At 35.8% G+C, this 25,427-nt stretch overlaps 1 pseudogene; it reads left to right on the top strand.

Annotated features, from left to right (window-relative positions):
- The first annotated feature begins 751 nt into the window (after positions 1-751).
- LOC120193412 lies at positions 752-25,285 on the top strand (annotated as a pseudogene).
- The last annotated feature ends 142 nt before the right edge of the window (positions 25,286-25,427 follow it).

The raw sequence follows: 25,427 nt of genomic DNA, 5'->3' as shown, positions 1-25,427 counted from the left end.
CCTCCTCTCAAAGTGACAGCTAAGATGTCAGGTTACTTATGCACGCACCTGTGTGTGTATAGTGTGAAATTTCTCTCCAGTTTACACGGTTTTTTTTATAAAAATAAAGTCTTTATTAACAGCCTAGTAGGTTTGATTTGTTCTTAATCTAGAAAGTAACTTCAACTTTTATAGAGATGAAAAATCATGGTCATGGATGGCAATATTAAATCCCTTTCAAAACCCTCATTTAGTTATATTATTTCTCTTGTGTATTATAGAGATTTTTATTGCCATCTTTTCTTGTCTTGTTCTAAAGGTTTTGGCAAGGGATTATCGAAGGTTGTTGCCAATAGAGATCTTCCATTTGGACTGCGTCAGATATCTTTTTTGAATTTATTTAATTAATTCATTTACTACCTCTTATATTATTTGTTAATGAGTTCCAATACATCCTCATTTGATTTCCTGTTGATAGATTCACTTATGTCACACCCATTACTTGGAAAGAAGCTGTCAAATATTTCTTTAGTGTATTATTTTTCTATTTTGTTGTTTCATTTGAATAAAAGGTCTGCAGATTATATCCCTGAACATCTTATTTCTTTCATACTATTAGAAGCAAGAGAGAAAAAAAAGATGTCTTGCTGTTTCCTTCTTTTTCCTGAATATTTGAAAGAAGGAGGGGTTATATTTTCATGGTCATCTCTAGATTGTTTTGTATTAATACAATGCAAGGGTTTTAGTCCTGTGAATTTTTAACACCTACTACCTAGCTGCTCTCATTTTGAAGCGGTTCATCAAAAAGCATTGGCAGGAGGATGACGAATCATTTCAACAACCTGCTGTTTCAAGTGATGAGAAGGTACATAATGAAATATGGCACAATCAAAATTCAATTTATTTCTTACTCTGTTAACCATTTCATTTTCTTTTGTGTATTTAAAATCACACGGTCTTCTATTTTTGTTAGTTGTATACTTCTTGTGTACTTTAATTTTGAATCCTTGCATTTTTGGCCTCATTTGGTTGGAAGAAAATAGCCTCTTCATGATTTTTTTTTGTGGAAAACATTTTCCTAAAAAGTATCATACATGTGTGTATGCTTTAGATCTATTTCTTTCCATATTTTTAAAAAAATATGATTTCTTTTCTAGCTCTATATTTGTTGCCTACTTTATGTTTTTGTGTTTAGTATGCCTTGTCCACCTTTGTATTAAATCCATCATGATTATATTTTCAGGCAGTTATCCGCAGACTTCTTTTGTCAACTTTGGATGATCCTAGTCGGAAACTTTGCACGGCAATCAGTATGGCTATAGCATCTATTGCGGTCTATGACTGGCCAGAAAGTTGGCCAGACTTGTTGGACTTCCTCCTGAAGTTGATTGCTGATCAAAGTGTCTTGAATGGAGTTAAGAAATCGAGCTTTCGTGCTCTAATTAATCCTGTTGCCTTTTGTTTATTAACCTTTAATGTTTCCTCATGTTTCACTGGTTTGATAGTCATCTTAGATTGCTTACTTAGATGCCTTGTAATAAATTAGTTTTTATTGACGGTTATTCTAACCCTTTTCATAAGCATGTATTAGTTTTAAGTGTGTTATTATTAGTACATTCTAAGAATTTGATATCTGATGAGGGATTCTCCACTTTTTTATGTGTTAGTTGTTATTAAGGAGGTTTGTATAGATATAAATCTTCTAATCTGATTATCCATGCCCTTTTGTCTTATATTCATTATTTTTAACCCTGTTTTATCAAAGTTCCTTTGTGGTAGGAACTCTTTTCCTTCTATTTTCTTGGGTCCTTAATTTATTTGTGTTGATTCTTTTGTGGCCTATCATCATGCCTTTATATTTATTTCTAATGACTATCTATATTAGCAAAGTATCAAATATTTTCATTTTCCTGTTTTTTGGCTATGTTAATTTTCTCCTTTGGATTCATTGGACTAAAGCATTCCCAAATTTTGTAGTGCATGGCGGTCTTAGGTGCTTGGCTCTTCTCTCTGGGGATTTGGATGACACAATAATTCCAACATTAGTACCCGTCCTCTTCCCTCGCCTGTATACCATTGTATCTTCTGCTCAAGTCAGTTTTCTTTTGCTTTCATTGCATTAGTAGTAGCTTTAGAGTAGGTCTGTTGCTCTTATTTTTTGTGTGTGTTTCATTAATTTCATATGATTTTGATTCTTATCTTTAGAGATGAGGATTTTGGGGAAGTGTGGTATTAGTGTAGCTCAGCATGTGTTCATGTTATGACTGCACATGATGCAGTTGCTGTCTGAAGAATGCTTTATATGTGCAATCATAACCACAAATTTAACAATTTTCAAGCATCTAACTTTATCATATTTGACCAAAATTAGTGATATAGCCATTCTCAAAATTCTTTTGTTATGAGTTGCATAGAAATCAAGTAGAAACTCCTTACATTTTGATAAGACTTTCTTTTGCAGACCTATAACAAATATTTGTGCACAAAAGCCCTCTCTATTGTTTATGTTTGCACTTCCATGTTGGGGGCTATGAGTGGTGTACATCAGGTACACTTATGCAACCTATTTTTGATTGTGCCAGATCTTGATATATGATTAATTTAATTTTGTTACAGTGTTAAACAGAACTAAGATATTTCTGTTCAGGTCGAAGCTAATGCATTGATGGAACCAATGCTTAAACCATGGGTAGATCAGTTCTCTCTTATCTTGGAACATCCTGTACAGCCTGAAGATCCTGATGATTGGAGTACTAGAACGGAGGTTGGTATTATGCTTGCATCTCCATCCGTTGTCATGTTCTGTACTCTTTGCTCATAACTTGATTTTCCCAGGTTTTAAAATGCTTGAACCAGTTTGTTCAGAATTTTCCTAGCTTCACTGAGAGTTTATTTATGGGTTAGTTGGTCCATATCTCTTTATATATTTCTTTTAGCATATTTTATGAATTTTAGTTTTGACGTTTTAGTTCTAATGGTGACTTTCTGAGGTTCCATTTCTGCAGTTATTGTGGGGCCACTATGGCAGACTTTTGTATCATCTCTAAGAGTATATACACGATCAGCAATTGAGGGTACAGGATCCCTATGAGGGCAGTTATGACTCTGATGGTGCAGAGAAAAGCCTTGATTCCTTTGTCATTCAGGTAATATTAGTGGCCCAAAAATGAAAAGGCAATTCTCAATTTAACAGTAAAAAAATGTTTATTTATCTTACACATTACAGATAGATGTAGATCATGATCTTTCTTTTAATTTGATTTCTCTCAAAAAGTAAGATCTGACTTGTGCATTCATATGTTTCCTAATCTTTTAACTTGTGCTCTGACTTAATTGAATGCTATGGTATTTGTACAAAGTTGGCTGAAGTTGAATGAAAAGTAGCAATCCTTCTTATGGTTAGGTTAGGGTGTCAACAAACAGGTTAATCTTTTTTGAAGTCAGTCCAACCTCCTTTGGAAAGTGAAAATGCATTTTCCCTGGTGTGGTTGGCAATAGGAAGGTAGATGTTTGATTGAAGAAAGTGATAATGGGCTTACTAAGAGTGGAGATTGGAGGAAAAGTGGTGTTGGTGGCTTACTAAGAGTTGAGGATGGCTCGGTGATGTATTCTTTCCAAGAGGCTGCTGGTCCATGTCCTCCTCTTTTGATAGAGCTTAAAACAATTAAGAAGGGCTTAATCTTCTTTGATTCGATTAAACAGCTGTTCAAGGAACGTTTGATTGTGGAAAGTGACAGTAAACTTGCAGTGGATTGGGTTAAGAATAACGATTGCTGTCCCTATGTCTATATAGATCTAGTGAAAGATATTGTTGCTAGGTTAAGGTATTTGGAGGGTGTTATTAGATGGGTAGCTAGGTCAGCCAATATTGAGGCTGATTGCTTAGCTAAGGCTGGTATTGGTTAGTTCTACTGTCTTGTTAAGGATGTTTTTGTGTTTTTTGTTGGTCTTTGTAAAGGGAGTCTGTATGTTTATTTTTTAAAAATTATGTAACTTTCGGTTATTAATGAATTCTAAGGCACTATTTTCCTCATTCCGCTGATTAAGGAGCACCTTGTAATCCATTAATCATGAAGGGGGTTTTTAACGAGGCCTACCCTTATAAAAAAAAATTGATAATGGGCTTCTTCTTATAGCCGTATTTAGTTTTGAATTCTCCTAAAAGTCTAAAACTGTGGTTTTCTATTAAGTGCTCAAATATCATTTGTTTCTAGTTTAATTCATCTTTACCTTTTTTTTTTTGAACTTGCAGCTGTTTGAGTTCCTGTTGACTATTGTGGGTAGCACAAAATTGGTAAAGGTAAAGCTAGAAAACTATGTCTTTTGTCTTTAATTACTATTTCTATTTTATGATTATGGACTGTAATTTTATAAATATGATCATGTAGGTTGTTGCAAATAATATTGCAGAATTGGTATATTACACTTGCTTTTCTGCAAGTTACAGAACAACAGGTATTCATTCATTCAGTTATCGGAATGGACTTTGACTTGCATCTTATTTGGTTACCATCTTGGGAATTGAGAACATAGTGGCTTTATTCATCTTAATACAAACTTCTTGCTTTTTTAAAGCAACCCTTTATTGTGTTTCCTTTGTCACTCTTCTATCTTTGAAACTAAATAAAATGAAGTTCTGCTCTCTGCAGTTTGTTCATCACCTCAACAATGCTGTCGTAATAGTTTTCGTATTCTGCATGATTGACAGGCCTATTTAGTCTTCATTTCTTCTATCCTTTTAGGGTCCTGATATCTCTACTCCTCTCTTTTATGAAACTAGTGGAGATGCCTGTCTACTGGTCGTCTTTCACTGTTGGTAAATAAAATCAATTAAACTATTGTGGTTAGTTACTTCCAAAATTTTTATGAATCGCTTGCCTTGTATTTTAACTGCAGTAAGTTTATTGCACACACCAGTCACTGGCCTTGTGCACTTCATAATGGCAGTTCTTCTTTAAATATTTGTACAATAGCTTAGCTCTTGCAAATGAGAATTATTTATGATCAAAACATTGTATATGAGCTTCACCTTTATTGTTATCTAGTTAACTATCCTAAGTTACTAACATATGCTCGATTTTCATCAATGTAGCTTATTATAGCAAAGATTGATTCCCGAGTTGAATCTCATCGTTCAATCATTAATCACAACCAATAGTTGGGTTCTCGGTTTGACATTTTATCTATCGCTTTTAAACTGGGTGTCGCCATTGGGAAAGATGTTTGGTCTGTGGGTTTTAAAATTTACGCGATGCTAGTGATTACAAGCAGCCCACCTGTCATCATAATGTTCCAGGTTTTTTATTACTGCTAAGCTGGTCACCTGCACTTTGTGCCAATGTTTAAGAGGATCTAGACATGCATTTTTTATTTACCTCTTTTTCATTTTTCGCAGTAAAAGCTTTTAATCTTGTGTGCTCCTCTTATCTTAACCTTAATTTCCTTTAAATTTAATTTTTCTAAGATTCAGTTTACACTCTTCCCACCGTTCCTACTTTTGAGTCCTTTTTAGGTCCATATGTGGTCGACAGATGCTAACCAATTTGTAGCTGATGAGGATGATGTCACTTATAGCTGCCGTGTCTCTGGTAAGTAGCTTATACATTGGTAACTTGTTTTAGATATTTCTTTGGGCACCCAGATGAATTGGGATTCCTCAGTGATGTTATATATGGCCCTTTTGTTTCTCTTGAAGCATATGTGCCATGCATCTATAGATCTTACCAAGATATGCTTTCCGTCATAATGGAAACTAATAGAGTAACTTTTTATTTTTCCACAGTTATAAGAGAAAATACTTCAAACGATAACAACACCTTTGGGTGTCTGTTGCAAAAACCTGAATTCATCATGAAATTCATTATAATAATTGCTGTATAAATTGAAGATAGAACAGAGATCTAAAAACAATTGGTTTTGTCTCAAATTGATAGATCTAAAAACAATTGGTTTTGTCTCAAATTGATATGCACAGTTAATTAAGAAAAAGAAAAAGCCTTTGTTCACTGATAACCACAACTTAGATTTTCTTGTCATGCATCCTGATGAAGCTTGAAAGATTTATTGACTGTTTATCCATCTAGTAATATAATTTTATTTGGGTGACAGAGGGAATTGACAGTCTTTTGAAACAATGTCGGTTCCTTCATGAGGTGCAATTATCAAATTAGTTTTCAACACATGGTGGTCTTTACTCTCCGAAACATCATTTTCTGTCTATCTTCATATATCCTCTTTTTTGTTCCCAAGCTCAACCATCTACATCCTAATTGCATGTCTCCGATAAATCACCACTTGTATTTGCCTAATGCTGTCATTTAAGTCTATGAATCTGTTTTTGTATCTGATAGCATCTCTCTTACCTTTGGCTGTCCTCAAGAAATCAAGACTTCCTTGACTTCGTAAAAAATTAATTTCCTATAATAAATTACTTGCTGCAGGTGTACTTTTACTAGAGGAGGTGGCAACTTCTTGTGGGGAAGTAGGTATTGATGCTATTATAAGTGCCGCGGGGAAAAGATTCAGTGAGTCTCAACAAGAAAAAGCTGGTGGTTCAGTAGTTTGGTGGAGGGTAAGTAGAATCTTCTCTTGTAGCCTACCTTTTATTTTTTGATAAGAAAATAGGCCTCGTTAGAAACCCCCTTCATACCCGTCGTTGTACGTAGGTACCTCGACGGACATCGGAAGGAGGAAAAGAGTGCCTAAGAATTTTGTTCCATAATGAGATTACACCTTCTACAACACAGACTATTACAAAAACACCACCCACCATCTTACTCACAACCCACCAGTTTGTTCAGCATTTTCCTAGCTTCACTGAGAGTTTATTTATGGGTTAGTTGGTCCATATCTCTTTTAGCATATTTTATGAATTTTCGTTTTGATGTTTTAGTTCTAATGTTGACTTTCTAAGGTTCCATTTCTGCAGTTATTGTGGCTCCACTATGGCAGACTTTTGTATCATCTCTAAGAGTATATACACGATCAGTAATTGAGGGCAGTTATGACTCCTTACAAACAGGTTAATCTTTTTTGAAGTCAGTCCAACCTCCTTTGGAAAGTGAAAATGCATTTTCCGTGGTGTGGTTGGCAATAGGAAGGTAGATGGATGTGATAAAAAAAGCTGCAGTAAATTTTCTAAACTTTAATTGTTGATTTTGAGATGACTATCCAGCTCAGTTGGTAGAGCACAAGGTTATTAACCTTGAGGTCGTGGGATCGAGTCCCACGGAGGGCATTTCATAATTCGGAGGTCTTCTATGGAAGCTGCTCTCAACCTGGTGTTGGGGGCAGCCTACTATCTTATCTCCCCCTTACCCCATTACATATGGGAACAAGGGACATCCATTTTTTTAATTGTTGATTTTGATTGAAGAAAGTGGTAATGGGCTTGTTCTTATAGCCGTATTTAGTTTTGAATTCTCCTAAAAGTCTAAAACTGTGGTTTTCTATTAAGTGCTCAAATATCAGTTGTTTCTAGTTTAATTCATCTTTACCTTTTTTTTTTGGCATTTTGAACTTGCAGCTGTTCGAGTTCCTGTTGACTATTGTGGGTAGCACAAAATTGGTAAAGGTAAAGATAGAAAACTATGTCTTTTGTCTTTAATTACTATTTCTATTTTATGATTATGGACTGTAATTTTATAAATATGATCATGTAGGTCGTTGCAAATAATATTGCAGAATTGGTATATTACACTATTGCTTTTCTGCAAGTTACAGAACAACAGGTATTCATTCATTCTGTTATCGGAATGGACTTTGACTTGCATCTTATTTGGCTGCCATCTTGGGAATTGAGAAAATAACGGCTTTATTCATCTTAATACAAACTTCTTACTTTTTTAAAGCAACCCTTTATTGTGTTTCCTTTGTCGCTCTTTTATCTTTGAAACTAAATAAAATGGAGTTCTGCTCTCTGCAGTTTGTTCTTCACCTCAACAATGTTGTCGTAGTAGTTTTCGTATTCTGCATGATTGACAGGCCTATTTAGTCTTCATTTCTTCTATCCTTTTATGGTCCTTTTCTTAGTATGTTGTTCCAATCCAATTCGTGCAGTATACATACCGCCTTACATCCTGATATCTCTACTCCTCTCCTTTATGAAACTAGTGGAGATGCCTGCCTACCAGTCGTCTTTCACTGTTGGTAAATAAAATCAATTAAACTATTGTGGTTAGTTACTTCCAAAATTTTTATGAATCGCTTGCTTTGTATTTTAACTGCTGTAAGCTTATTGCACACACCAGTCACTGGCCTTGTGCACTGACTGCAGTTCATAATGGCAGTTCATCTTTAAATATCTATACAATAGCTTAGCTCTTGCGAATGAGAATTATTTATGATCAAAACATTGTATATGAGCTTCACCTTTATTGTTATCTAGTTAACTATCCTAAGTTCCTAACATATGCTCGATTTTCATCAATGTAGTTTACTATAGCAAAGATTGATTCCCATGAGCCGTTAAATCTCTTCGTTCAATCATTTAATCACAACCAATAGTTGGGTTCTCGGTTTGGCATTTTATCAATCGCTTTTAAACTGGGTGTTGCCATTGGGATTGATGTTTGGTCTGTGAGTTTTAAATTTACACGATGCATGATTGCAAGCTGCCCACCTGTAAAGGGGTTTGGCTGGGATTTGCTCCACCTAGAGTGGAAGCTTTCCTTTGGCAGCTTGCTCATCAGAAAGTGGCAGTCAAAACTGAGTTGGTTAAGAGAGGATTATCTCTAAGAGATGATATCCTGTGTCCTTGTAAGAATCAGGAGGAATCAGTGCAACATTTATTTATTTCTTGTTACGTTGTCTGGGAATTATGGAATAATATAGCTAGTTTCTGGGACTTATCATTCGTTATACCCCAAGACCCTCCTTCTCTTCTTTGTTCCTGGGGTGAGTTGAGGGTGAAATCGATGATTTGGAAGTTCATTCCGGGAGTCATTTTTTGGTCGATTTGGAAAATTAGGAATGCAATGGTGTTTGAAGGATCTACCTTTGACAGGCTGTCTTTGTTCTTCATTGTCAGATTTATGCTTTCTAAATGGTTCCTAGCCAAGTTCCCCAAGATATCGATACATGAGGATGTGCTGATTGGTAATCCATCTCTTGCAGATGGGTTTTCTCTATCAAAACCCAAAGAATGTCATGTCATACGATGGATTCCCCCCAGTAGATTTTCTAAAGATGAATGTTGACGGAGCTATTAGGCGAGATGGTTCGGGTGGAGGGATTGGAGATATTTTAAGAGATTGGAATTGATGCACCCTTTTGACTTTTTTAGAGAATGTTGGTCAAGGAACTCCACTTGCTGAGTTAAAGGCTATTAAAAGTGGCATTGAAATATTTTTGTCATCACGTTGGGAATCAGTTGGTAGGTTGATTGTTGAGAGTGATTGTGAGTCTGCTGTGGAATGGATTCAAGCCCCGAGTTTGGCTCATGTTTTCTTCTCGTCTATAGTTTTTCAGATTTCGACTCTCATCACTGGTAAGGTACATTCACTGAGGTTGATTGCAAGAGCGTGCAATGGGGAGGCAGACAATCTAGCAAAGAATGGGATAGGTTGATTGTTAGGATTCAAATGTGGATTTTTGGTCCAGTGTGAAGGCTTTTATGGCAGGGGGAGTTTTTAAGTTTTATGTACTGTTATTGGTGTAATGGTTGTATCTTATGTAACTTTTCATTATTAATAAAATTCAAGGCACTATTTTCCTCCTTCCACTGACTAAGGAGCTTATTATCAAGCTCCTTAAATCAAGAAGGGGTTTTTTAATGAGGCCTTCCATTTCTATAAAAAAAATAAGTCGAATTCGGTCAGTATCGAAGATTACAGACCTATTAGTTTGGTAGGGGTTTATACAAAATCTTGTCTAAAGTGTTGTCAAGAAGATTAAGGATGTGCATAGGAGGGCTGATCGATCACTCTCAATTTGCTTTCATCCCGGGAAGGCAGATTTGTGATTGCTCTTTAGTAGCTAATGAAGCCATTAACTTTTGGAGGAGGAAAGGTAGGGAAGGTATTGTGTTCAAAGTGGACTTTAATAGAGCTTATGATACTGTGGATTGGGGTATTTTATTATAAATAATGGAGTGTTTGGGGTTTAGCCAAAGATGGAGATCCTGGATTTATAGATGCTTGAATACGACTTCAATCTCTGTGCTTGTTAATGGTTCTCCTACTCAAAGCTTCAAAGTTGCCAGGGGGCTAAGACAAGGTTGTTCTTTGCCCCCACTTTTGTTTAATTTTGTGGGTGAATTTCTGAATCTTCTGCTTTCGAAAGCAGTGGAGTTGGGGTTGTTTGATGGTTTTCAGATAGGTGGTGAGAAGTCCTCAGTTTTGCTCTCTCATCTTCAATTTGCCGATGACTTGATAATTTTTTGCAAAGCCGCTGAAGGTTAATTGAAAAATTTAAAGAGGGTTTTGACAGTGTTTGAGCTATGTATAGGGCTACAGATGAATTTGCTGAAGAGTAGGATCTTCGAGATTAATTTACAGGATCAAACTGTCGAGGATTGGGCCAGCTCTATAGGTTGTGTTCGAGGATCTTTTCCGACGGAGTATCTGGGGCTACCTTTGGGAGCAAGGAGAAATTCAAACCACCTTTGGGATCCCATTGTTAATAAGTTCTACCAGAAACTTGCAAGCTAGAAATCAAGTTCTTTATCCATTGCAGGTAGGGTAGTTCTGATAAAATCGGTCATGAATGCACTTCCTAACTATATATGTCGTTCAATATGCCAGTGGTGGTTCGGAAAAAAATTGGAGTCCTTAATGGCTATTTTCTTGTGGGGTTCTTCGACAGAGAAGAAACGGATGCACTGGATCAATTGGTATACTGTTTGCAAAAATAAAGGGTTTGGGGGTTTGAGAATCTCGAATCTGAAGTTACGAAATAGAGCTCTCTTGGGCAAATGGATTTGGAAGTTTGGATGCGAGAAGGATTCTCCGTGGAAGAAGTTAATCTGTTCGAAACATAATGTTGATAGTAGGTCTATTGTTTTAGATGATAATTTGCCTCCCAATACGTCTTGGATTTGGAAAGGTATATTTAATAACTATCGAGCGAATGATAATTTTGGGTTATGTTTTAGGAATCATCTCATGTTACAGGTGGGAAAAGGAGACTCCATTAGGTTCTGGCATGATATATGGATTAGTAACTATCTCTTGAAGACTCTTTTTTCAAGGATTTTTGCTTTATCGGTTAACAAGGATTGGGTTGTGGCTGATTATGGGTGTATTAGTAATGGGAAGTGGGTGTGGGATTTTCAGCTTAGGAGAGCTTTAACGGACATTGAATTTGATCAATGAATGGAAATGATGGTTTTATTGGATAATTTTCGTCCTATGATGGGTGAAGATTGTTATGTTTGGAAAGGAAATGGAGATGGTGTGTTTTCGGTTAAGTCTTGCTCTAGAATTATTTCTAGTTTATCCGAGCCTCGGGATTCCTGATCGAAGATTGTGTGGAAGGGGCTAGTTCCTCCTAAAGTGGGGTTTTTTCTTTGGAAAATTATTCATCAGAAGTTGGTTGTCTAATCTGTTTTGTTGGGCAAGAGGTGTCAAGGGTATTGAGAATCCTTATTGTGTGTTTTGTGGAGTGGAGCCAGAATCGATGATTCACTCTTTCTTTTCTTGTGAGCAGGTTTGGAAGATTTGGGTAAAATTCCTCCGGCTGTGGAATGTCTTCTCTGTTCTACCCAATAATCCTAAAGAGTTCTTACTTTCGTGGGTGGAATTGAGACATAAATCGGCTATTTGGCAATTTATATCGGGAGCTGTATTGTGGACTATTTGGTTATGCAGGAATCAGATAGTGTTTCAAAATGGGAAACTGGATAATGCTAATCTATTCTTTTTGATGAGATATAGGGTGGCTTCTTGGTTCTTAGCTAAATACAAGGACGTTTCTATTCAGATTGATAGCCTTGTGGGTGACTTAACCTTGGCGGATAGGCATCCTTACCCCTATAAGCCTTGTTTGCCTAAGTTAAAGTGGTGACCTCCTCCTTCGGGTTTTTTTAGGGTGAATGTTGATGGGGCAGTAGCTTTTGACTGGGGAAGAAGTGGTATTGGTGGTGTGCTTAAGGATGTGAGAATAAGAAGTTGGCTTTCTTCTCTAGAGCGACAGGACCTTGCACTCCGATTCTTGCAGAGATTTTTGCAATTAAAGCTGGGTTAGATTTATTTTTTGAATCAGTTTGGAGGGATAAAGGGTCCCTGATTATAGAAATTCAACAACCCGGAACTCTGCCCGGTTATTTATGTTGATATGATCACAGAGATTCAGAAGTCTGTGATGCAATTTAATGTTATCACAAGGCATATTAATAGATGTATTAATAGGGAAACTGACATTTTAGCTAAATCTGGAATAGGTTAGTGAATGTTGAGCTTCTGGTTTGGTGAGACTGTGGTCGGTGGGTTGTTGAGTTGAAGGTCTTTTGTACTGAGTCTGTTTGGGTTTGGTTGTAATCATTATGTTTGGTAATAAAATTTAGGCAACCTTTTCCCCCTTCCAATGACTATTGTGTTTCACAACACAATAATTATGAAGGGGGTTTTTAACGGGGCCAATTCCTATAAAAAAAACTATCTTGATGCATTTTTTTTCTTTCTCATTCTTTTTTTTTAAATCTTCTTCGTAACTCTTTTCCGGATGATAAATTTTATAGCTAAGGGAGGCTACTTTGTTCGCTTTGGCTTCTTTGTCCAAGCAATTACTTGAGGCAGAGGTTTGTTCTTTCCATGATAAGTTTCAATCACGAGTAATCACTTTTTCCTTAGGTTGAGGGCTAATGTCCAATAATGTTTCACAGTTCTCAACTTTAATGTTGTATTAAATTTATGATAGCAGCTTTCTGGACTTACAAAAGTGAGCTTAGGGAACCTTCTAGAACAAGTTATTACTGAAGATATGGGAATTGGTATTCACTTGATGTTTGATTTTATTGTCTTTAATAGTTATATATCACCATTGATTTGGTGGACGGATCTTTTCAGTTACAATAAATTGGATTAGATTTGGCAGCTTTTTCTTTGCAGTACCTTGATGTGACATGAGCACGAAAGTGTTGCCATTTTTGTTTTACAGGGGTACATGAATATCCCTTTCTTTATGTTCGTATGTTTATATCAGTTGCTAAATTTTTCTCCGTGGTAAGGATGTCCTCTCCTTATATTTGAGGTCATCTTATGGGTTATTTCCTCTCAGAAGATCTAATTCTGTTGATAAAGAGTAAACAACATAGTGGAGAAGAAAAAGAAATCTTTTTATTATATATATTGTGAATGATGAAAATACATCTTTTTATAGGAAAAGTTAGGAGTAAGTTTTCATTTAGAAGTAAACTACTTAGTAGTTATCCTTATCTATCTAACTTTCTAAGAGTTAGTGTTATATTAAAATACTAACTTATCTATTGCATAACCTACACTCCCCCTCAAGTTGGGAGTAAATGTTGAAAAGACCCAACTTCAACTTGGATATAATCTCATCAAAGGTAATTCTTGGAAGTGCTTTGGTGAGAATATGTAACACTCCCAACCCGTACCAGACCCGGATACGAGTCAGAGATATTACATTGACTTTTAAAACACAACTCTTAACAAATAATAGCAAAATACTTGAACTTATATTAAGAAAATACGATAATATACATATGGTAATATAAGTTTACCAAAATATTCAGAGCATACACAACTTAACCCTTTAATTACATGCCAACTTCCATTTACATAACAAAATGACCTATTGATTAAGTGTCTTCTGATCTGATTGTTGTAGGAGTAATGCTGTCCAACTGCTTAACCTGTCTTGTCTACTTTCTCGGATCCTACGTGTGAAACACTCACACGCTAAGTCATCGACTTAGTGAGGCAATATAATAATAATAACAAGGAAATGTAATGAAAATGTCATAATGATATGAAATGGGATGAAAGCGTATACTTAATCCATGTAGTTTACATCACCATTATCCTTACCTGTAAACATATAACTTTAACATTCATGAATTTGTATTAATAAATTTATTGGCCCATGATATCATATTGAGAACCTAAGGTATGTGAGTATTGTGAGGTTGTGCACTATGCTGTCACCACGACTCGTATAAATGCACCGAAGTGCCGCGTAGAATTGCACCGTAGTGCCATATAATAATGTCCATAAGGACCACATAGAATTCCTTAAGAATCATATACATATACTAGGGATCAAGTATGTGTCTCCCAAGACTTCACACATGTTCCAAAGAATATATATAGATCCCGAAGAACCGCGTAGAATTTTATCCCGAAGGACCGCGTAGACCCTCTACCCTTGGCATGCCAACTATACCTATAGTTTTCATCTACATAACATGGCTTTTACATTTCACGTAGACATGTAAATTCTTACCTTTTCATATAGCTTATCTAACTTTTCATGCACATTCATGTCACATAATGCATGTTATATGAATTCATGCCATGTCTCATAATACAAAATATGATCATGTATCAAGATATAAAATCTAGACTTATCACAAGTCTAGAATTGAGTATATTTCTATAATCATGCTATACATATGCACTCACCTATATTTCCTTGCTTTTTCCTCGATCGATCTTACTGGGCAATTGTTCGTGAACTTGATTAAGCTCTGTATCTGCATAGTAATTCGTTGATACTTATTAGTATACTAATTAATATATTCTAAACTATCATTTCTTAGGCTAAAAGAAAAGCTATTTTCATCTTTTAATGGTATGCATCGATGCACTATACAGTGTATCGATGCATTCCTTATCGGTGCATCGATGCACTACCTGTGCATCGGTGCATAAATGACATTCGATGTTTGCATTTTAAGGGGATGCATCGATGCACTCCTTATGCATCGATGCATTAATTGCATTTGATGTTTGTTTATTTGAGAGTGCATCGATGCACACAACCCAGAAATCCCATTGCAAGCACGAAATTCACTCTTTTCATCTCAACTCTTCATCTTTCACCTCCTTTAATATTTCTAACTCTTATACACCTACTTAAACTGATTAATACCCATTTAATACCTCTTAACCTTACAAATCCAATCATTAATATCGAATTCAAGAATCTTACTCAAATTTCAACATGTTCTAAATCTAGTTCTAACACTTCATATCATTTACTTCCACTCATGACAAGTCAAATTTAACTTTTAAATCCATTTATACATCCTTATTCAAGATTTCACTTATCCATTTCTTATCTTTAATCCTTCATAACTCACCAATCTTTGAGTTTCTATAATATTTTTCATCTCCATAATCTTTCTTAAAGCTTCATAAATCAAACCCATACTTTAATTTGAAGGATTAACCAAAAGAAATCAAACTTACCTTAGGTTTGGGTGCTTCACGTTGAAGAAGAAAATGAAGAAGAAAGAAGAATCAAGAGTTATCTGGAAACTTTTGTTTCTTTCCCTTGGGTATTATAATACCCAATATCTAATATTTAATTATTACCTTTGCTCAATGACCCTTTTACCCTTTTAATTCTCATTCACTTATTAATTCATCCTACACCAACATCTTTTAATTAATTCCTTCACTTTTCAATTTATTTAATTTGATCACTGAAATTTTAAAATCTTACACTTTAATCACTAACCCGGTATTGAAGATGTTACAGAATATCTTCTAACTGATTCTTCGTTGAAACATAATTGAGCTTCACCGTTCCACCATTCACCTTTTCAGAGATGAAATGTCTGTCAATCTCCACATCCTTCGTTCGGTCATGATGAACTGGATTCTTTGCAATACTTATTGCAGATTTACTGTCACTTTGAAGTTCAAACCATTTGTTGGCACATAACCCCAGCTCAGTTAACATTCTTTGAAGCCAAATTCCTTCGCAAATTCCAAGTGCCATTGCTCTAAATTCTGCTTCTGCACTACTTGGAGACACCACCTCCTGTTTTTTACTTCTCCAAGTAACCAGATTTCCCCAAACAAATGAACAATAACCAGTTGTAGATCTTCTATCCGTTAATTCACTTGCCCAACTTGAATCCGAAAAAATTCTTACTGTTCTATCATCACTCTTTCTAAAAATTAATCCATGTCCTGGTGTTCAAATATCTTAGAATTCTATTCACAGCCTCTAAATGTTCTTCTCTTGGATCATTCATATATTGACTCATTATACTGACAGGGAACGCAATATCTGGTCTAGTAAGTGATAAATAAATTAGTTTACCTACTAGCCTTTGATACTGTTCTTTGTTCACAGGACTTCCCAATTCTTCTCTCCTTAGCTTCAGATTTGCTTCCATGGGTGTTTCAGCCGGCTTACATCCCTTCATTCCAGTTTCTGATAGTAGATCAAGGATATATTTCCTTTGGTTGATCACTATTCCTTCTTTTGACCTTGCAACCTCCATGCCTAAAAAATACCGTAAAGTTCCCAAGTCTTTGGTTTCGAACTCCTTCGCCAGTAGCTTTTTCAATCTTTCTATCTCCATACAATCATCACCTGTTAGAATGATATCATCCACATAGACAATCAAAATTGCCTTTTTGTTGTTTGAAGATGTTTTGACAAATAAAGTGTGATCTGATTGACATTGCTTGTAACCATCCTGAATAATCACCTTTGTAAATCTGTTAAACCAGGCTCTTGGAGATTGCTTAAGTCTATACAAGGACTTTAGTAATCTACATGCTTTTCCTGTATTACTCTTCACATCCGGTGGAATACGCATATATACTTCCTCCTCCAAGTTTCAGTTTAGAAATGCGTTTTAGATGTCTAACTGATGAAGCACCCATTTCTCATTAACTGCTAATGGTGACAATTATACCCCTCACCCCCAAACTACTACTCGGCCAAAGAAGGGGAGACCTTGGTGTGACTATTATAAGAAGGTTGGCCATCTACGGGATTCCTGTTGGAAATTACATGGCAAGCCTACTGATGGGAAGTATTCAAAACAGCATCAACAACGTGATACTCAAGAAAACTGTGCTGTGAATACTGATTTACAAGGAAGTTCGTTTACTTAAAAACAAATGGAAGAGTTGCAGCAGTTTTTTAGTCAGTTAAACACTCATTCTCAATCAGTACCTGCAGGTAGAATTCCTTCTGCTACTTTGGCTAATACATCCACCACTCCTACTTGGGTTGTGGATTCTGGTGCAAGTGATCTTTGGCTCTTTCACACTTTTCATGCCGACTCATCTATCTCTCATATTCGAACAACTGATGGTTCTCTATCCGGTGTTGTCGGTCATGGGTCTATTCAAATAAATCAGGACATTTTGTTATCTCATGTTCTTTATGTTCTCAATCTCACTTGCAATCTTATCTCCATTAGCAAGTTGTCTGCCGATTTATGCTGTATCACGAAATTTAACTCTGATTTTTGTGAATTTCAGGATTCTAGCTCGGGGAAAGTGATTGACAGTGCTAGGCTTTGTGGGGGGTCGTTACCTACTTCCAGCAACTTTATTTTCCCACCCATCTACTTCCTACCATGTTATACAACAATTTCCTTTACTTGAACCTTCAACCGATGTTATGTTATTGCATTTTCGTTTAGGACATCCCAGTTTTTTTTATCTTGCAAAATTGTTTCCACATTTGTTTGTTAATAAGAGTCCAAAATCTTTTTCTTGTGATATTTGTCCACTTGCTAAACAAACTAGGAGTGTTTATCTACCTTCTCCATATAAACCGTCCAAACCATTTACCATGATCCATAGTGATATTTGGGGACCATCTCGGGTCGCATCTTTACATGGGTTTCGGTGGTTTATTTCATTTATTGATGATCACACCCGTACTACCTGGACCTTTCTCATGAAAACCAAATCTGAAGCTTGTGAAATATTTAAACGGTTCCATAAGATGGTTGAAACCCAATTTCAGTGTTCAATCCAAATGTTTCATTCTGACAATGGTAGTGGGTATTTTGCCAATGTTTTGGGTTCTTTCTTTCAGGAAACCGGGATTATTCATCTTACTTCGTGTGTCAATTCTCCTCAACAAAATGGGATTGCTGAGCGAAAAAACAGACATCTTCTTGAGGTTACTCGGTCTCTATTTTTTTCCACAAATGTTCCTAACTATTTTTGGGGGGAAGCCCTTTTAACTGCCACTTATTTGATTAACCGTCTCCCTAGTAAACCGTTACAATTTAAGTGTCCGAGAGATGTTTTTCTTCAGTTTTTCCCAATTTTAAACCGATGACTTCATTGTTACCCCTTAGAGTTTTTGGTTGTACTATGTTCGTTCATAACAATGTTCCTTTCAGGTCCAAATTAGATCCTCGAGCATTTCGGTATGTGTTTCTGGGTTATTCATCGACTCAAAAGGGCTTTCGGTGTTATTATCCTCGTACAAAGAAATTCTTTATTACTATGGACGTTACTTTCTTTGAAAAAACACTTTTTTTCCTTAAAACTGCTATTCAGGGGGAGTCATATAATGAATATCAGTTTATTGACTCACAACAATTGTCACTTGATTTGCAGCCAGCTCTTTTTGATCAACCAGCACCGCCAAACTAGTTAAACCAGTCGAATAAGCTTACAAAATCGCCACAGCCAGATCAAACAACACTACCGAACCCATAAAACGTATCCTTGCCAAACCAGTCCACCGAATCACATTCACCTCGGCATGATCAACATATCACTTCGCCTCAAATACCTCAATCCGAGTTGCAGATTTACAAGAGACGACAAAAACCAATTTCTAAATCAATCCCTGAACCTAATCCCGAGTCTACCACACAGCATGGACACTGTCATGAACCGGAACCGAACGAGAATCCTTTGGAGAATGAAGAAGGTAATCAAAGTTCTTCCATTGAATTAAATGTTTTAATTGATGATAATGACTTGCTGATTGCTCAAAGGAAAGGAGTAAGAAAATGCAGAAATTATCCAATTGAGGGATTTGTTGCATATGGAAAGTTAACGCCTTGTTTTAAGAACTTTACAGCAAGTGTAGATAGCATTACTATTCCAGAAACGGTGGAAGAAGCATTGAAAGATCCTAAGTAGAAAAAGGCAGTAGAAGAGGAATTAAAAGCACTGGAAAACAACAATACTTGGATTATAGTTGATCTTCCGAAAGATAAAAAACCAGTCGGCTGCAAATGGGTATTCACGGTAAAGTACAAAGCTGATGGTAGCATTGAAAGATATAAGGCGAGATTAGTGGCGAAAGGATTCACTCAATCTTTTGGAGTTGATTATCATGAAACGTTTGCTCCGGTAGCAAAACTAAACACTGTAAGAGTGTTACTATCATTAGCAGTTAATGAGAATTGGGTGCTTCATCAGTTAGACATCAAAAACGCATTTCTAAACGGAAACTTGGAGGAGGAAGTATATATGCGAATTCTACCGGGTGTGAAGAGTAATACAGGATCGGTCACCTAGCTGATACCATGTTGATAAAGAGTAAACAACATAGTGGAGAAGAAAAGGAACTCTTTTTATTATATATATTGTGAATGGTGAAAATACATCTTTTTATAGGAAAACTTAGGAGTAAGTTTTCTATTAGAAGTAAACTACTTAGTAGTTATCCTTATCTATCTAACTTTCTAAGAGTTAGTGTTATATTAAAATACTAACTTATCTATTGCATTACCTACAAATTCAATTTATAATTTTTTTTCAGATCAGCAGTGGAATTCTTGAACACTTTCTCCATGCTGCTATGAAGACAATTGGCATGGGCGTGTAAGTGTACCTAGCCCATTTTGATATCTGACCACCAGGGAATTGATAGCATAAATCTTATATTGGGTTTTTCTATTGACAACCCTCTAGCTGTGAAAGTGGGTGCCTGTCGAGCACTTTCACAGCTGCTTCCTGAAGCAAACAAGAGTACCTTTCAGCCTCAGATGATGGATTTATTGTCATCATTGACAGACCTTCTTCATCAGGTAATGTACAACTCTGTAATTCCCCAAAGTGGTGTTGAAGTCACTTCTAATGGCCGTTTTCTGATTCTGATTTCAGACTTCTGATGAAACATTGCACCTGGTACTTGAAACACTGCAAGGAGTAATTAAAGCTGGTGGGTTTTGGATAGAGTTGATATATAATTTATTTTAGTCTCCATGATAAATTTAGGTGTTTTCTTTTACATTACAATAGTTTAATTTTTCATTTTTGCTTACTGTAGGTCATGAGTCATCAGCATCTGCAGAGCCTATTATTTCTCCTATAATCCTCAACATGTGGGTGTTGCACATTTCTGATCCTTTCATTAGTATTGATGCAATTGAAGTTCTGGAGGTAGTAATGCAAATGCTGTTAGCAGTTTATTATAAGAAGAGAACTTTCTGTCTTTTCGTTCTGAATATCTCAATTTTTTTTATCTTTTACAATTTCTACTTTGTATTTGGTTTCCATTCCTCAAGTATGGTTATTAAGTTTATATGTGTTAGGTGAGATTTTATAACTCAATGTGTCAACTTGTTACTGGTAATAAATACATCCTCTGAGTGATCTCACGTTGATTAAAACTATAGTTACTTAACATGGATTTTTTCACTTCATAATTGTAGGCAGCAAATCTAAACTAGGAATCTAGTGTAAGGAGAATTGGGATTCATGTGAGGAAGATCAATAGGGATCAAAACTCAATCAAATGGCTCACCTTCTGGTTTCTTGTTCCAAGGTCATGGAGTAGAAAGGTTCTTTCTTGAATGTCACTGCCAATAAAATTTAGACACATTGAACAGGAGTACTACATATTATTGTACAGAGTACAAAAGTAAATAAGATTAATTCTAGCTTTCAAAATAGTTTTTGGTCCCAGCTGTACAAATAATTGAAGAGGAGCAAGAAAGGACAAAAAGGCCCATGATATAAAATTTTCCATAGTAACTTCTCCAAAAGGAAAAAAATACTGTAGTTATGTGGATGGTAGCAGAAGTGTTACCTCACCGTACCACTATGGTATACTGCGTAGTACTAATTCATTTGTTATTTTGCTCGTGCACTGTGGCAGCTATGATTTTCATAATTCACTTGTCGCGTTTTTATGGTGAACTTGTTTTGCTGATCATTGTGATTAAATGCTTATCTGCCTATTTTTTCTTTAACATGATATCATTTAGATATAATAGATCTGATATGAATGCCGTCAATCATCTTTCACATCTTTTAGATTTTGAATATTTCCAGTTGCTGGAACTTTTGAAGTGTTCATTCATGTCTACAGAAAAAAGTAATGAAAGCCTTGTAAAGCGTTGCTACTACCTTGGCAGCTTCAAAATTTGCAGCCTATACCCAAGCACCTCAAGAAATTTTATGTACATGGTTTTACAGATTTTTACTTGAATTGCTACTCTTAAGGCCTGGAAGAAACAGTTTTGAGGATGTTTTGTTCTAAAATTATATTGTTAGTAATTTTTGTAAGTTTGAACCTAATTTATGTCACTGGGTGCCAGTCTGCCAGACATCTGGATCCAGATATCATTGGGCTATGGTATAATACATCAATTTTCATGGAGGAGAAGTTATCAATTTTCATTGGGTGATGTAAATTTAGTTCTGATATTTCTATTTTGAAAATTTCTCTCAGGCAATAAAAAATACTCCTGGTTGTTTTCTTCCTTTGGCTTCCCGAATTTTACCATATATTGGGCCAGTATTGAACAAAGTATGACCTTTTAAGATCCTTTTGTTGTTACGGGACTTGAAATGAATTTAAATGATTTGTCATTAACGCATCTTTTGATTGCAAATTTCCAGCGCCACCAACAGCCAGATGGACTAGTGGCTGGGTCATTGGATCTATTAACTATGCTGTTGAAGGCAAGTGATACTCGGCTGGAAGAAAGTCATATGCGCCTAAATTCCTTTTTAAAATATAGATGTTTGTATTATATTGTTTTGCTAATTACAGTTTGTGATAGCATTATACAGAATGCTCCTACTGATGTGGTAAAAGCAGCATATGATGCTTGTTTTGATGCTATTATCCGGATAGTTCTTGAAAGTGATGATCACAGTGAAATGCAGGTATAACTTGTCATTATATGTTTCTTTCTTCAATGGTAATCGACTATCTAAAATGTGAACATAAGTGCTGCTTCTCGACTGCATTTATCAGAACGCAACAGAATGGCATCTATTGTATCTGGTGGCAGACAAGAACTTCTTGCTTGGGGTAGTGATTCTGGATTTACAATGCGGAGTTTGCTTGATGCAGCTTCAAGGTTCCTTATTCATGTCTTGATTCTTTACTTCCTGCACCCCCCCCCCAAATAAAAGAAAAAGAAAAAAAACCTTTTTCTCCTTACAATACTTAGAATTGTTATTCTTCAACATAATCAAGGTTCTCTTGTTAATCTTTATCAACTGCTTTGGGATTGAACTGCGATCATTGTACATGGATTGCATTTTTGGTAATGGCCAATTGATTTGCTTCCCTGTGATAGTTAAATTGTTGCATGTTCATAATATTGTTCCAAGATGTATTTGAAACCTTCTTCAAAGTTTCAATACAGCAAACAATATTCTGCTGAAGGCTAATGGCGGTGTTTTCTGTATAATCTACTGATTTAGAGATACTTTAGTTTATGAAATACAATATAACTTTGTTTACTATGATCTGTTTAGTACGCTAAGTCTTTCTTAAGGAATATATGAGGAGTAATACTATACTGATCAAAATTTCTGTGGATTCTTACTAGGTTAGTGAAAGTTGTGGCTGTGTTTCTCCTTTATTTGTGAAATGTTGTTAAATGCATGTACTTTTGCATGAAGAGAAAAGTGACTGATTACAATGGTATTGCGTGCAATGGTAGTTAACTTGTGGATTTCTGTAGTGAATTTAAGTTTTTGCAAATTAGTCTAGCTAAACTCTACTTGAAAGGTTTTCTCATATGCGTGTTTTTTATGCTTATTTTGTGCAATCTGGTTTGCAGGCTCCTCGATCCTGATTTGGAAAGATTGGCAGCTATATCCTTCAACTTATATTGCATCTCCCATCACAAATGGGGCAGCACATTCAAAATTTGATTGTTGCTGTTGTTAGACGTATGCAATCGGCTTCAATAGCAGGATTGAGAAGCTCATTGCTACTTATTTTTGCTAGATTGGTATTGTGTCTAAGTCTCTACTTCATCTACCTTGCCAACTTTTACAGAAGAGTGAACATTAACTTCTTTTGGATTGTCAAGCAGAAAAATTACAATATATATATATTGCTAAAAATGAATAATAAGAAGCTACTATTAAAGTAGGATTGACAATTTTATTTCTAGTAACATGTAAATAATTTTCATTAATATGGTCTTTTATACAAGCTAAGGTATTCAATAAGAAGCATTATTCTGGAAGAAAAAAAAGGAGAATATACTCAAGCTAGCCTAGAACTTGTTTTCATGGATAAATTTTCTCACCGTTACATTTCTTTAATTGCAGATTCATTTGAGTGCCCCAAATGTTGAACAGTTTATCCATTTGCTGCTCACCCTCCCGGCTGAAGGCTATCAAAATGCATTTGTTTATGTAATGTCAGAGTGGACCAAACAACAAGGCAAGTTTCTGTTCTCATTCCCACGATTGGCAAGGAAAAGTAAATTGAATTTATGTCTGCTTGCTTTCTCATTCTGAAGCAAACAAATCATTTATTGTGAAATTTCATGGTATCTAGTGCATTTTCATTGGACCTAGCACCTTTGCTGCATTCCCAAGTGAAAAGGTGTGCTAGGACTGATTCTAATGTGATTAAACAAAATAAAATGTAAGAAACATAAAAACAAAATCAGAGGATCTCTCTCTCTCTCTCTCGGCATGCCTAATCATATGGAGCTTCCATGAGGGTTTGAATAGATTGTAGTTTTCATGATTTACAGTGTATAAAAAGAATGTAATATTTTTCTCTTCCTTGTTAACTTGTCATCATGAACAAAATCCATTATATATAAAAAAATGCAAGGAGCTGTTCATTATCTTTGGATTACTTTATAATTTGCAAGAAAAGGAGGCTTTGATGTTCCTTCTCGTACATCCTTCGGAGTGCAGGGGAGATTCAAGGGGCATATCAAATCAAAGTTACAACTGTGCTTTAGCCCTACTGCTATCCACTAGGCATCCTGAATTAACAAATATCAATGTCCAAGGCCTTCTAATTAAGGTTCGTGATATTTCTTAAATGCTTGAAAATCATTTTCTCTTGGATATGCTAACTGGGAAGTAACTCGTCCTTTTTCTCCGAAGTCTATGTCAGGGATAACCTCTCGTTCAAAAGCTAAATCTGCTCCGGATCAGTGGACTATAATGCCACTTCCAGCAAAGGTATTTCTATTACTTATTTCAGAAATATATCTAACAGGAATTGATGAGCGAATATTGAACACAAAAAATACGGTCTAATGACTGCTTATTACTGCAGATATTGGCTTTACTGGCAGATGCATTGATTGAAATACAAGAACAAGTTCAGGATGCCGAGGATGAGGTAGTTTCTGTCCTCTTTTACTATTTCTCATGCTCTGTATTTACGGTTCATGGGAGGGGGTATTTTATTTTCCAGAATTCAAATTCGGGTACTGTATTGCCAGGGTGTTAATCCCCAAGTTTAATAGACCCACTTCCTCAAATAATGATAATGGCAGCTGAGGGTAGATGTTTAGGTTCTGAACCATTTCTTTTTGCAGGATAGCGACTGGGAAGAAATTCATCGAGACATGGACGCTGACAAAGATTTGTTATCCTCGGCTGCTGCTGCACCATTAGGCAAGTCTGGATATGAACATCTTGAAGCGATGGCAAAAGCATATGACGAGGTTTGATCGAGTAGAAATAACATTGAATTCTCTCATCATCCATAGTTCCCTTCGCTTTGGCATTACTAATTACTTTTAACTCGATCGCTAATTTGAAGAATCAAGAGAACGATTATGAAGACAACACACTAAATGTTGCAGATCCCCTTAAGTGGTGAAAAATTTCCCCCCACTAAATTTACTTACATGCTCTACATATTCAAATTTCATAACCGACCGAATTTGACCGATGAATCTTGAAGATTAACTTGGCAAATTATCTCACGGACTTCTTATCGAAGTTATCTCAAAGCGACCGACAACTATTCGATAATCTTTGTCAGGTTTGGTCTCTTGGCTACATCCACTTATATGCTTAATCTCCTTGAGGACAATAACTTAAAAGAATGCGAATTTGTTTTCCATGAAACTTGCAGAGTCTGACATGGGCCGAACAAGGCGCGATCAAGATTGTTTTAAATTGATGAGGTACTTGTCTAGTTCTACTTCTCACCAGTTGCCATCGAGGACAGGAAGTCCATGAACAGCATTTGAGCTTTCAAGCTGAGGTTCATCTCTTTTGTTCGTTGTGCTTTTTTGAGAAGATTAATTAAAATCTGTTGTTTTTTCAATTGATTAATTGGTTGATTTGTGTGAAGCAGCAGAGCTC

The sequence above is a fragment of the Hibiscus syriacus genome, unplaced genomic scaffold (genome assembly GCF_006381635.1).
Source record: "Hibiscus syriacus cultivar Baekdansim isolate YM2019G1 unplaced genomic scaffold, ASM638163v2 tig00116995_pilon, whole genome shotgun sequence".
Taxonomy (NCBI): Eukaryota; Viridiplantae; Streptophyta; class Magnoliopsida; order Malvales; family Malvaceae; genus Hibiscus; species Hibiscus syriacus.
Note: the sequence above shows the minus strand (reverse complement) of the source record. Positions and strands in the feature narration are given on the sequence as shown.